The sequence below is a fragment of the Vollenhovia emeryi genome, unplaced genomic scaffold (assembly GCF_000949405.1).
Source record: "Vollenhovia emeryi isolate VEMERY1.0 unplaced genomic scaffold, V.emery_V1.0 DF939262.1, whole genome shotgun sequence".
In the NCBI taxonomy this organism is placed as follows: Eukaryota; Metazoa; Arthropoda; class Insecta; order Hymenoptera; family Formicidae; genus Vollenhovia; species Vollenhovia emeryi.
The window spans coordinates 194,466-206,462 of NW_011967104.1; the positions used below are offsets into that span (position 1 = coordinate 194,466).

The 11,997-nt window shown below is 38.0% G+C and overlaps 1 protein-coding gene across 7 annotated transcripts in view; it reads right to left on the reverse strand.

Moving 5' to 3' along the window:
• LOC105559600 overlaps positions 1–11,997 on the reverse strand; it is a 31,966-nt gene that overhangs the window by 10,393 nt on the left and 9,576 nt on the right. For 2 of the 7 annotated variants that reach the window (XM_012008014.1, XM_012008019.1), the window contains exons 2-3: positions 3,785–4,240; positions 3,594–3,714 (exon numbers count right to left, since the gene is read on the reverse strand). The exons of 3 other annotated variants lie outside the window; for them this stretch is intronic. The gene's annotated coding sequence lies outside the window, so the exon portion shown is untranslated. The remainder of the gene's footprint in view (positions 1–3,593; positions 3,715–3,784; positions 4,241–11,997) is intronic. 2 more of the 7 variants (XM_012008016.1, XM_012008017.1) reach the window with 1 other exon arrangement.

The following is an 11,997-nucleotide window of genomic DNA, read 5'->3' on the forward strand; positions in this document are numbered from 1 at the left end:
TTAGAGACTTTGCAGCATACAATTAAAAAACAAAAATACAATTGCATAATACGCGGCTACTCTTATTGTTCAATTCGACCTCTTTTTATTACGTTTTATTTCATCCAAAAAATAAAAATTTTTACAGAATAGAAATATTGAAATTGGACGATTTAGAATTTAGAAATACATGCATTTCTTCAGTCGCGCTGGCAATAATGCGATTCAATTACCGAATCTGAAAAAAGGAGAAGAATTACTTCTCGCTACAATTTAAATTATATCGAATACCGAACAACGATATTCTTTTATCTACTATGTAACTATTATAATTAGTCATCAAGGATCGATAATGAAACATAATTGGTCATTTTAAGGGTCGATGATGAAATGCATAATGGAAGTGTGATGCATAGTTAGACGTAATTCAATCAATGTACCAGCGATTGATCAAGTTATCGATAATACGAAATGCGATATTATAATAAATGTTCATTGCGACACCAGGATCTTCCCACTCGGGTTTTTAATTATAACTCAAACTTATTAATAATATAATAAATTACTTATTATAATACTGGGACATCTTCCATAATAATTTCACGCGTGTAATTATATTATATTACAGATATCGTTTTGAACTACTTAATTAAAAGGACTTGTAAATTCGTTAAGAAGTAGCGACCGTCATCGACTCCCTTTCGTCACAAACATTCCAGATTCTAGGCATTTCAAAACGTTTGCGATCGATTCGAGATATTTCAGTAGAAGAAACCTTATCAAATCAGACCACGCAACGGAACAATTCCGTTTTCGTTCGCGCAACGCGAGATCTTTGCCTCGGATCGAGGCAACCTTTGCAGAATCTGATTTTGTAAAGTGGTATAATGAGCCGCGATATTTCCCGGTTCGTTTTCCGATATGCGGACGATGCTGCAAATTCGAGGAGATTGTTGTTCGAGCGTAATGGAGTTGTTGCCGTAAATTGATGCGCAAACGTGAATCAAATTACGTCCTCGTTATCTGCATGACGGTGCCCACCAGCGCGTTATTTATGTAAATGTTCACTGATTGAGTGGCTCGTGAATGAAGGCGAATAGCGCCTGCAATAACGTGTCATTTAGAAAATATAAGTTGGCGCACGACATTCCGAACTTTCACGTTTGATTTTCCCCGAGTATCCCAACTCTTTCGGTTTCTATTAACTTTGGACGTTTATCTTGACTCGATTCCATAAGGTGTTCCAGAATTATTTGGAATTCGCGGTGAATAGATTACCGGTAGTTTTCAACGGGATCTTCCTACATTTTCAAATAAAATCGTACGACAATTTTATAAGTTACGGACGTCATATTTTATGCGAAATCTTGCGAGAACTTACTTCGTATGCGGTGAACAAAGCTTTCCATTGGCGCGGACTACATCTCATACATATTCATTAATATTTTCAATTACTAGACAAGATTTTATGCTGATAGTAATTAGCAAATTATATACATTTGCCTTTTATGCATCAATTGCCGATCGGTTTTGAAATCTTATGCCAAAATTGGAAATCTAATCGCATTATTAAATTGACGTACAATTTAATATTGGTGCGCCGCTGACATATAATATAATCGGAAATATCAATATCTATTTACTGCGTGCCATACGTACATATCGATTGCGATTTATTAAATCAAAGATGCATATTTATTCGTTCCGAAAAACTGACGAGAGCGAAACCATGCTTCTGCACGTAAAGTCTCATTTATCCTAGCCTGTTCTCCTAGTTCCCCCAACTTTCTCAACTCGGCCGCTGTTTTTTGATCATAAACTTACCGCCTTACGTATATAAAGTTTACGAATCCTTTCTTCTTCCTTTATTAACTCTTAGTCCGTACCAGCGAGATATTAAACGTGTGGTTTCGTTTTTCGTGCATTGCCTCTCTCAAACGCAGCCATGAGAAATGTACAGATGTCTTGCCATAAATAATTCAGTTGTATTTTTATTTGTAATTTGTTATCGATGAATTATTAACGAATGCGTACAAGCGACGGAATGTGGATTTTCAAATACTCTCAAACGCACACACGCGATAAATAACATATGTAAACGCTAGGAATCTACAACAATCGCAAACAGTCGTCCTGCATCCTTACTTTGTTTGTCGAAGAACAAGCGATGCAACAAAAGTCTGCCCACGACGCAGGAAAACAACAATAGAAAATCCGTTTTGTATGGAAATCCGTTTGCAACGAGACAGTTTTTTGGGGGCGCCAAACACCCGTTGTATAAAAGAAGAGAACGACATATTTGTCCAGTTGTCCTAAAAATAAGTTACGCGCATTAATGTGCGCCACGCACTCCGTTTCTCCACTTGCTCGATCGTTTTAAGCCGTAATGAATTTCGCGAGTTTTACGCAATTTGCAACGAAACGTTGTACGCGTTTCCCAACTCGTGTAGTTAACGAAGTGATGTTTTTAACACAGAATGTAAATTGCGGGTTTGGGCTAAAGTGCAATTTATATTAATACCGCCTTTCCCTCAGCCGTTCAGATATAAATGTTTTACACGGGAGTGCAAATTTTGGCATTTTTATAATTTAATAGCAGACACAGCATCCGATATTATTAATTTTTCTCAAATGGCTGATTTTCTCTCTCCTTTCATTATTTACGAACCTTCCATCGGGACACGTTGATATTATTTTTTTATTTTGATAAAATCTCGCGTGTCAATTGTCACAGTACTGTGTTATTATCTTATATTTTTCACAGAAATATTGCGTATCATAACATATTGGATCTATCGAATTTTCCGTCCTTGTCGTCACGCATTCGTTTAAAGGAGTTACTATCAATTATACGAAGTAGAACGAGTAACTTTATGGTCCGACGTGTGAGCGCGTCACTTCAAGCTACCCACCCATGCTTCTATCCACTATTATTCTCGCAGTTTCTAAACAAATGCAGATATAACGAAAAAAATCATAAACGAAACCGCCCAAGTACCGAGCTAAAAATCTATTTAAACATTTTATTCCAATATTTTGGCAAAAGCAAAAGGTATGAAATAAATACCCCCAGAGATATATTAAAACAACGACGAGTGACGGATAAAGCAATAAATTATTTAGCACAGCAATTTTATATCGAGCCGCCAATATGTCCCACATTTGCTTTGAATTATCTGATCGCTGCAGTCTCAACCAATCTTGATAAACCGCAATGTCAGCCAGTCCCATCAATCTCGACGATATGCATGTTACGCTCTTCAGCTCGTTTGTCAAACGCGAAAGTAATAAAAAAGATACGAGAGTTACCTGACTCTCCTTTCCTTTTCGGTAATCTTCGATCTTTCCCGACGAAATGCAATAATGTCGGCGAACATCGGTGAGATAAAATAATTAAGAATTCTAGTGAGTATTGAAACGACCTTAGTGGCAACTCTTTATTATAATAAAACACAACGTTTCGGCCAGTACTACTGGTCCTCTTCAGGTAACAAACTTACCAGAGTGCCTACAAATATCTGAAGAACAGATCGACAAAATATGAACTAAATTAGGATAAGCTCTTACATAACAGAAGAGGAAATTAAGGTGTTGTTTTATATAATAAAACTTACAAGACTCGTCAGATTAGAGATGCGAACATTAAGTTAGAAGTCAGAAATTTCGTTGTACAATGTGTCTTGTCGTCAACGTTAGAAAACGGAATAAGCGATAGATAAGCCAAAAGTACAGGAGCTATAAGAAAACGAAATAATTAGTTCACATTGATACCTATATAACATTGTATACGTCTACGTATACATACTCGTATGTATGGGAGAATACAATATGGAAGAACATAATCTCGGGTGATATGTTCCTTCTCCTTGAGACAACACAAGACGACGTCGTTCTCTGATGAAAGAACGCGACCCATTGAGCGGTTCATTTCCGCTCGATGAATCACCGACGCTCCTCTCTCACAAACAGCAATCCGAGAGACTTGGACTCGTAATTTGAAAATTCAATGGCCACGTCGCCAGTTTTGCATGTCACATTTAAAATTGCAAATACGGGCGCCTTCAAATATTTGTAATTTACAGCGTCAACATTTTCGGGATGCTGATATTGGATACGCTATTTATGTAACGGTACTGTTTATTTTCGAAACACGAGAGCAATTTTTCAGTCCGGTCCACGGGGGAGCGAACGATTAGCTTGCTGACGACATGACTTGCGACACGCGCGCTAACGTCAGACGACCAATCGGTCACACCGATGGCTGAAATCAGAGAAGGATTGTCGCAATCATTTCGGTCCGTATTTAGAAATTGCGAGCGCGCAATTCTGTTAAATGTCACGCGCCGAAAATGCCGTGCGGGCGTACTTGAAAGAAAGTCTCGGGAAGCGTAAGAAAGACTTTGAGGAATTTTTCGACAATTCAGGAAGAATAACAGATATTTCAGATTTCAAAGCGAATATTCATGTGAACGCGAGAAAATTATTATAGAACCAGGGAAGACTGAGGAACACTGTCCTAGCTAGGAATTTCAACACCGTGAAATAAGATAATCTTGAAATTCTCGTACTATTACATGCCACCTCATCTATTTGAGAAATGTATATTTTCGCAAGACTAAATGAAAATAACATTTATATAATTGTTATCTCTCTAATAACACTCTAAGAAACGTTTATATTGCACTGTATTGGATTTCGACGTGTCCATTTCAAAAATGATAAAATTGTTTCGGGGGAAAAATGAGAAAATTATCGTTGGTGTGTGAAAATAGATTTCAAAGGTACAGAGAAGAAGCTACTTTGCATAATAAACTTGTATACTTTTTCTCTAATTAAAACAAAAGTAGATAACGCGAGCGTCACTCGAGCGGGCGAATTAAGATGTAAATCAGGAGAGAAGGGATAGGCGGCGGAGTCGTTCAATGTAGCGTAAGCTTCTAAAAAACGGCAGTCTTATTCAAATGTCGCCGGTTTGTCCAAGTGTCGACGGGGCATTATGTTAAATAATAGCGCGACGACGTGTCATTTGCTACCTAATGTTCTCGCATGTGTTCTTGAATGTCGACGACGTGTTTAGAAGTAGCTGGCTTCTTTCATGAAATGTGCATTGCAAAGGGCACGGCGTCGTGGCACGCATTACTGTCTTATCGGTATTTCATATTGTAATTTGGAATTTTTTTAATAACATTTTTACAGCATTTTTGCTTGAAAAATGTTTCGCCAAGTGTTGTCTCATTCGTTATGAGCAATCATATCGAAGCGAAAGATGTGGAGGAAAGTCCTCTATTATATGAGATAGCAGGTTTTCAACACCAAAATTCAATCGCAAATCTTTCGTCGCAACGATTACACAAAGTAACAATGAATTTTTCACTGAACAAATTTCGCCCCACCCGGCAAAAAGTATGGAAATATCTCATATTTGTCTCGATCGTGTAATATCGAATTATATCCAATTCTAAAATCATCGGATCTTCAGTGATCTGACGCTTTTATTGAAGATTCATTGTTATTATCTATTGAGGTCTTATGTTCTCTTAGGACATTTAATTATAGATTTAGTTAGATCTCAATAGATAACGTCGAACATTCAAGGAAAGTGTCAAATCTCTGAGACTCTGATGATTTTTAAAACTCGAGCTCATGAGGTATAATCAGATATTACATGATCGAGACATACACATGTAACATGAGATTTTTTCCCGTGCAACGGCAATAATCTCATGGTGGAATCGACAGATGATGCCTATTAATTTAACAGAGATGCTGTCTCATATTAGGGGCCTATTTTATAATAGGGGACTCTCTAACTTTAGAAAATAAAATGGATACTCTCTTTTAGAATATCTCGTATGTAGAGCATCGTGTGACCGAAGCAGTAAATTCATGGTGGAATCAACGGATGATGCCTATTAATTTAACAGAAACCCCGCTGTCTCATATTAGAGGCCTATCTCATAATAGAGGACTCTCCTCTAACTTTTAGGAAATAAAATAGATCCTCTCTTTTAGAATATCTCGTATGTGGAGCATCGTATGACCGAAGCATTGAAATAATACTTTTTGCAAAGGAAGGAAGTGTGACACGCACACAATTACGTATAACAGTCGTGCATTATATATAAAATTAGTAACAATATAATAATAATATTAAAACATTGTTAAATTATTCTTACAGTTCATTAAAACGATATTTATTAAAGTGTCAACGTAGAATATCTCTGTTCTAATTAACGCTGAAGCGCGTGACGTTTTTTAATATTGTAATCGTCATCGTTACCTTTGTGAAACAATTGCGAGCTCACCATCGGCCGCGATGCTTTTTCATTCGCGTATTAAAGATCCATTCAGTAAAGTAGTCGGCGAGCTCTTTCACAAAGGGGATCGGTGTTCGTTCGTTCATTCATCACTTTACCGGCGACACGCGGTGCCGCTGCGCTTTAATTCCGGAGCATCGCTTTAATGAGCGGCGACGCGGTCGCCGGCGCGGCGATTGCACGTGACCAAATTTAATTTAACTGCCACCTTCGAGACGGTCGAATAATTTCTCGCTCGCCCTATTCTCTCACCTTCGGTTACTCTGTCGTAGCAACAACGCGCGCCCTTGCGGAGATATAATTTATATAAGCCTAAAACATTGTCCATAAAAATCCCACCCCCCCCCCCAATTCTTGCCTAAAATTCCGGGGAAATTGTCTTTTTTATCTTGCTTGAATTTAAAGTTTCACGAATAAGCTTCGGAGAAAAACAAATCGTGTCATTAGTGCTGCCTAATCTCTACGGTGTTGAATGTAAACGTCTGCGAAGGAGCTTATGAAAATTTAGCGCTGCGAGTGAGGTTTCCACGTCGACTCTTTTCATTGCGGAAAGGTCCTTAAACCGGCCCGGCAGATTTCCAACAGAAACTTTCCCCAGCGTCTCAACTATCAGCCGATATGTATTAATGAGTTTCGTTTCCTTCAATCTACCGATCGACCGGGACGAAGCTACTGTCATTACCCGCCGGATGATAAATAAACGTCGGAATGCGAAGTCGCTAATTGTCAGAGATAATACTCGGTCTGTCGAAACGCGCTTCGTGACAGCTGTCTCGGTATTTCGCAGGAAAAGAGCAGTCTGCAAACGTTAACAGAGTTTGCACAGAGCGTGGTCTACATTGCCATTATTTGCGAACGGTTGAATTAAGGATCAAAGGTTGTAGTACCACAATGATCCTGCATGCTACGTCTATGGCTATAACACAATGAACCTGCATGCTACTCGTACATCCGTGGTCCACGAGACACTGAAAAGCAGAAGCATTTCCCGCCGGTAATTTCGCGATACAAAATACCATGCACGCTTTGGGCGAGAATAGACAGTTGCTTCAAACTGGTCGCCAAGGTATTCGTAGTCAGAAGTTGAAGGAAACGCGACGGCAATGTGTGATAAGTATGTCACCCCCGCGTTCAGCGAAGGACAAAGGAAACGGCGCTTTACTTGCTTACTCTTAATCGCGGTGATAATAATGATAAAACGTTCTTTCATAAAAGAGGAATGCTGTTTGATACAGAGCTTAAGGGGATGCTGGAGTGACTCTGCACTTTTGCACCTTTCTAACCTAAAAACTGTCAGTTCGCGGAAACATTTGTATAATATACAAATTAAATGACTTACGTGTACAGATCGAAAGCAGCTCGCTATTCTGGCCAAATGAAAGAATAATACGGCATCATTGAAACTAAGTTTATAAGTCCAATAAGAAATAATAGTGAGCAACACATACATACAGTACATGTAGTATATGTGTTGCTCACTATTATTTTTTATTAGACTTACAAACATAGTTTCAGTGATATCATATTGTTCTTTAATTTAGCCGGAATAGCAAGCTGCTTTCGATCATCTGTACACGTGCCATTTAATTTGTGTATTACACAAATCTTTCCACGAAACAGACAGTTTTAAGTGCAAAAGGTGCGAAAGTGCAGAATCACTCCAGCATCCCCTTAAGGGAGTTCTCTCGGTACGTAGCTAGTCAAACGTATGTATTCTCGTATTTGATTCACTCGGTACTTTGATGTGGCAACATCGCGTAAACATTTGATTGCACATTCAATGTATAAGCGAACTTCGCACGCTTCTTGTGTCATTGTGTGTACAAAGTCAAAGCAGGAGCAGATCGAATCCTCAAATCGTGAAGATAAAAAAAAGCGTGCTAAAATATTTTCTTGGAAAGGCAAGAGAGTGACTGAAAAAGATGGTAAAGATGATTTAAGATTTTCTGTTTAAAAATAAAATATATTATATAATTATTATTGTTGCTATGTATGTGTTTCATTATATTTCCAGAAATCTTTTTTAATTCAAACGTTTAAAAATCTATGTGATAAATGATTAATTTAATTAAGCATTACTTTTTTCGTGACTGGAACATTTACACTGACGAATTGTCCAGCATGCAGATAATATTATATTATGGATAGCGCACACTCTAACCTCTTTTGCGACGTTGCCACATCGGCCGGCTACCCGTGAGATTATCGAGATTTGATATAAATTTGCGTATTCCTACGCTCTGAATCAGTATTTTTGAGTACGCAACATGTTCTTCAGGCTTTAAAGTTATTTCCTGTCAATCTTTATAATAATCTGAACTGTAATTGTTGTAAAATACGGAATTGAATGTACCAACACACACACAACGTGATTTCCCATAAGACTCCGTGATAAACGCGTAAAAATGAAAATGCTGAAAACTCTTCTCTCTGCACGCTCTGAAAGTTAACAAAACTTTAACTGAGTAATTTTTGGACAAATATCTACTAATATATCGAGTTTCATAATTAACTGAACCGTAATTCGCTAACCGAGAGTAAGCTACCTTAATTCCAAATCCACATTCTATTATTTTGCGGACAAGTTAGATCGACACAGATTTATACCATAGAGGGAAAGATTCGTGTATCCTTTTCCGAGATCTATTGAGGTATTTCTATATTTTTTAATAAATTTCCCGAGCCCTCTATTCCTTCAAATTTGTGCCTATCACATTTGAGCCATAGAACTTTTTATTAGTTTTTTTTTATAAATGTTAATATTTCTATATTTTTCTATCAATTTAATTATGTTCCCACAGAGTTGTGCGACAAATGCATACCAGAAAAATTCCCTGACAAATCAATGAATAAAATTGATTATATCATTTTTCACTGAGACTTGAAATGAAGAAAAAATATCTATCACCCGGTTTACGTAAGTTAATTGCGTAAATCGTGAATGAAAAATGATGAGGGAATATATTTAGAAAATGTCGTTTTATTAAGAAATAAAAGTATCAAACCCAGTTACGTAGCACGGCATATTTGTTCGGCCGCGAAAATTGTTGCTTAAAGTGAGCTCCGCGCGAAGCCGTATTACGCATACGTACATCACGGCTTTGTGTCTAACAATAAGTGTTTTACGACTTCGTGTATAATAAAATTTGTTTCCATATTTTTTTCCACATTTTTTTATTTATGCACCGATCGCCAGCGGTATATTTCATCGCGAGTGACGTTTCGTTTCTCGTACGTTGCATTCGCCTGAGCGGAAGAGATTGTAAAAGGCTTCGGCGGGTAACTCAATGCGTTTCTCTCACGAAAGACACGCTCGCTTGCGAGATATTACGGGAACGAAATTGGGAGGAAAAGGAGAACAGAACGTCGATCGGACGAACACGCAAGGTGGCCAGGACGCAATTTCGTGCAGAGTCAACGATCGAGTTCAACAGAAGAAACGATAAACCGGGGTCGGTTATCAATTATTTTTATATGCAGATCGCGTCAGATTGCTCACGTTCTATAACAATTCTAGAAGCGATTAGTTTTAAGTATATAAAATTAAATTAAAATGTCGAAATCTTCGCGTGTGCGTATACGTGAGAGCTGCGTATCGAGTAAGAGAGCAGAAACTTTACTCGGCATTTAATCTCTCTCGGATAGATTTCACTTTGATAAAATTTTTAAGCAAGCTTAGACGCAGAAAAATTCGTAATACGTTTCAGAAATTACGGGGATGACGTTCTATTAAATGTCCGCTTGCTCCAAATTGGCGAGAGACTCGATAGAATGATGGAAACACGGAGAATTTGAAATATACTTAACATTTCGTATCTTCGCTGCACTCTTCCTTTATTGCGCGATCAAGTAAATAGAGAACAAAGAGAGATCATTGCGACGCGAGAAGGCACGAGATTAATTCATCAATTGTACCAGCCTTGATATTTTGTAGGAATTGAGGCAAACGTAGCAAAATAATTTAAATTCTGTAGTGTCTTTCGCCGTATTCTCACTTTGCCCTTTGTAAAAGAATAATAAAATACAGAATACGGAACAGGGCGAGGAGGGACGAGAGAACTGACTATTTCAGTTAAGTCAACTAAAGAAGAAATCGGATAAGACATTTTAAAGACGTCTAAAAATCTTGGCAGCTCCAAGAGCCTTGGGGAAAACCACATATCGAAGTATTGAGTCGGCCTTAATAATAAAAATTAATAAATAAATGCAAAATATGATTGGAGCTCGACACCTATCCCTAGCCTACAGACGATATTGATACCAAAAGAAACTCGCGAGTCTTATTTCTAAGCATCTCATGACACCCTCATGTCTCGCGCACAGAAATTAATGAATCCTAATTGCAATTAAAGGTCGTTGTAAAGTCCGTTTTCCCGCTGTGCCACCAATTTCGAAATACTCTCGTGATTGTTTCGGTATCGATTATCTGTTAACAACGGCATTGCGCGCAAACACTACACGCATGTACGTGCACTTCATCCCCCGTGACGCCGAACGATTCTCCTCGTAAAATGATAAGCAAAGACACGACGATCGTGGCGTGTATAACGCCACGGTTTGATTTGACATTATACGACGACGATTTTTTTTTACGCATTTTCCTGGAACGAGCGATAAACCTTTATCATCCGCGACTTAACACGAGCGAAGTAGCTTCTCTTGTAAGCGGCGGAAGAGAGAATTTACAGCTTGCCTTGTAAAATACGCGAGGCGTAGGCAACGGTAAGGATACATTTAAAGTTTGCACGATGACGCAGGCACTTTTAAATATTCTTAAGTATTCTCTCAATATTCTACGGGCCGCAATCCGTGAAATACATTTTACCGAGTTATTTGATAGATAAACGAAGCTATGTAAAACTGAGAAAGATTGACTTTTACGCAAGGAGTATTTATCTCATTTAATTTGCGATCGGAACTTTGAAATTTATTAGTTGCAAAGTTTGATCCTCAAGACTCCTTTACTTGTACCTAATACTAAATTAATAATTTTGAAGCAAAAATTTATGAAACGAAATAAAATAAAATTAAGCTCCAGTTTGCAGCTGGAGGCTGGGGGGGGGGGGGCTTACGTACCTATATTAAAATGTCAAGCTAGTTACGGCTGAAAGAGAACTTTGCGACTTGTTAAAATCGAACCTATTGTAAAACTCAAAATGGCCCGTCAGAATTTCTCGACGTGAGTTTCGTGTCGGAATGGGAAGCGAAATTCTAGGTAATGTCGATACCTAGCTCATAGGCATCTTCGGCACGTGTGTTACACTATTATTAGAGTGGTCATTAACTAGCGTTCAGTGGACGATAGGATGCTCTCAGATCATTATCTAATTGACGTAACTAACTCAATCATCTTGGAATAATGACGATTCGACGGCGGCGCCAGCGAAAAGATAAGCCGGCGCTCATTAAATGAGTAAATCTAATTAAAAATGTCGTATAGCGTCGCTTATCCATCTCTCTGATTAGTATTAACACTTAAGCAAGCGTAGCGAGAAGCAAAACACTTCTGAAGTCGGACTGACGTTAAACAAAAAGCGCGTGAAATCACTTAGGTATATATACAATAATATATATATATATATCTCTCTCTTGAAAAATTGATTTAATAAAAAATCAAAAAGAGAATTGCATTAGCCTTGCCGTATTCCAATGTTGGACGACCGTCATTTTATTAAATTGGAATTTTGAGGAAACAAAAGAT